This window comes from Octopus sinensis, linkage group LG23, assembly GCF_006345805.1.
Source record: "Octopus sinensis linkage group LG23, ASM634580v1, whole genome shotgun sequence".
Taxonomy (NCBI): domain Eukaryota; kingdom Metazoa; phylum Mollusca; class Cephalopoda; order Octopoda; family Octopodidae; genus Octopus; species Octopus sinensis.
Genome location: NC_043019.1, coordinates 12,443,053 through 12,446,209, shown reverse-complemented (window position 1 = coordinate 12,446,209; position 3,157 = coordinate 12,443,053).

The following is a 3,157-nucleotide window of genomic DNA, read 5'->3' as shown; positions in this document are numbered from 1 at the left end:
TATATATACATATATATATATATATACATATGTCGAGGTCGTTGCCAGTGCCACTGGAGTGGCTCCTGTGCAGGTGGCACACAAAAAACACCATTTAAGCATGGCCGTTGCCAGTACTAGCAGACTGGCCCTCGTGCCGGTGGTACATACAAGCACCCACTACACTCTCAGAGTGGTTGTCGTTAGGAAGGGCATCCAGCAGTAGAAACACTGCCAGATCACGATTGGAGCCTGGTGCAGCCGTCTGGTTCACCAGCCCACAGTCATTCGTCCAACCCATGCTAGCATGGAATGTGGAGGTTAAACCGTGTTGATATGTATGTATATATATATACATAATGTCGAGGTCGTTGCCAGTGCCACTGGAGTGGGTCCTGTGCAGGTGGCACACAAAAAGCACCATTTGAGCGTGGCCATTGCCAGTACTAGCAGACTGGCCCCCGTGCTGGTGGCATGTAAAAGCACCCACTACACTCTGAGTGGTTGGCATTAGGAAGGGCATCCAGCTGTAGAAACTCTGCCAGATCAGATTGGAGCCTGGTGCAGCCATCTGGTTTGCCGGTCCTCAGTCAAAATCGTCCAACCCATGCTAGCATGGAAAGCGGACATTAAACCGTGTCGATATGTATATATATATATATATAGAGAGAGAGAGATCAATAAATGGTGGGGTTGTGTTGACCTCACGTGGAGAAATGATAAGCAAGGAAAAATTGTAAAAATGCAGAATGCTCAAATGAAAGAAAATTTTAATGAAATGAGAAATTGATAAAATATATAAATATATATTTATTCAAACCGGTTTTCGTCATTGTATGACTTGCCAAGAATATTTAGACGAAAACCGGTTTGAATAAATATATATTTATATATATATAATGTCGAGGTCGTTGCTAGTGCCACTGGAGTGGCACACAAAAAACACCATTTGAGTGTGGCCGTTGCCAGTACTAGCAGACTGGCCCTCGTGCCGGTGGCATGTAAAAGCACCCACTACACTCTCAGAGTGTTTGGCGTTAGGAAGGGCATCCAGCTGTAGAAACTCTGCCAGATCAGACTGGAGCCTGGTGCAGCATTCTGGTTCGCCGGTCCTCAGTCAAATTGTCCAACCCATGCTAGCATGGAAAAGTGGACGTTAAACGATGATGATGAAGGGTGTAATACCTGATCTTTCTGCTGTTTTTATGGCTATACTGCATTCAAAATATTACTTTGTTTGTAAAACACCATACACATTTAATACTTTCAAAGTTTGTTTATAAAATACTAGCAGTATCGCCCGGCGTTGCTCGGCTTTGTAAGGGAAATAACTATATAAGCATTTTTAGGGAGTTATAGCCAAAAAATAGCAAAAAAATGCATTAAAAATGGAAAAAAAATTATGGTAAATTTTCTTTTAAATCGTTGACTCATCGTAGACATTTTTAGAGAGTTACTTCCCTTATATAAAAGCGAAAAAATGCATTAAAATGGAAAAAAATGATGGTAAATTATTTTTAAAATCGTAGACTCATCGTAGACGCGCGCTAATACCCAGAAGGGCTCGATATGAATCACGACTATAAGATACCCGCTTTTGGTTAAACTGCACCGCAGAATGTGGGAGTATATATAAAGATGTGTTTGAATGACATAGAACAAATGATAATGAATAAATGAGGGCATGAAAGAGCTAAAGTCAATGAGCCTGAGTGAATAAGAATGAATGAGTCAGTGATTGAAATTGAAAGAAAATGAGCCCGAAAGAATGTGAGTGAATGAATGAGATATTTTGTGAATGAAAGTTGGCAAAAAAGTTTGCGAATGAGAGTGAGAATGAAATTGAGGGAGCAAATGAATGAGTAAAAAAAAGACAGATAGGGAATGAGATTAATGAAAGAGTGAAAGTGAATGAATGAAAATGAAAGAAAAACAAAACAAAACTCTAACAAAAACCAAAGCTGAAAATATCAAATATATAAAATAAAAATAACTCAACCATAAAACTTTTTTATAGTATTTATTTTTTATTATTATTTTTATTATTATATTTATTAGTGTTCTCAATTGTTCTTGCCTTATTTCTTCATCATCATCATCATCATAATAATAATAATGTTCTCTTTATTATTGTCATTTGTTTTTATTTACTTATTTAAAATTTTTTCTGTTATTTAAAATTTTCACCCACCCCTCCCGTTTTTCTCTTTCTTCCTTCCTTCTTTCCCCCTCCCCTCTCTCTCCCTCTCTTTCTCATCACATTCCCATTTCCTTCACTCCTACCATCCCCCCCTTCGACCAATACATCCTCCCACTCACCGAAGAAAAAAAAAACCCCTTTCTGACCCCACTTTAACAGATGACCCCCCCTCTTTTTCCTTAGCTCCATTCCTAAGCACTCCCCTCGTCTTTCTGACCGTCCCACCCCCTGCCCCGCCCCATGATCCCCAACCCCATTACCACTTTCTACTTCCACCCCCCTCCAGTCTTCTTCCTCCTCTGCTCCACCCACTCTCTCATATTCCAACCTCACTCCTCCTCCTCTTCCTCTTGTATTTTCCCCTCTGCTTCTCCCTCTCAGTTAATACTAGCATCCATCCATCCAGCCCTCCATCCATCCATCCTTCCATCCATCCATCCATCCACCCTGTCTCATTCTGCCTTTCTTTCTTCCCTCTGTCCCACTTCAATGGAGAAAAAAAAAAAAAAAAAAAAGGGCAGAAATTTTTCCCTCTCTCTCTCTCTCTCACCCCCACCCCCCGCCAACTGGATTTTACTTTAGCTTCCTCTTCGCTCCCCCACCCACCCACCCCACAAACTGTGTGATGCAAACAAGATCTGTCTGTGTGTCTGTGTTTTATTATAAAAAAAAAAAAAAAAGGTGGGGGGTGAGTGAGGGGACACAAGAAAGAAAAAAAAGAAAATTTTAAACTCAGCAGCAGCAGCAGCAGTATGAGGAGGGTGGTGGGGGTGGATGGAAATTGTGGTCAGAGGGAGAAAAGTGTGGAAGTGGTTGTTTGACTGGGGGGGTGGGCCCTAAAATCAACAGGGCCCACAGGGAACAATGAAGGTTGAGAAGAGGGTTAGCATAGCACAGTACAGAATCTGCATGGAGAGCCCAGTGGAGCGAGAGAGGGTGTAAGTTGTCAGAGGGGAGAGCGAGGAGTGGCATGGTAGA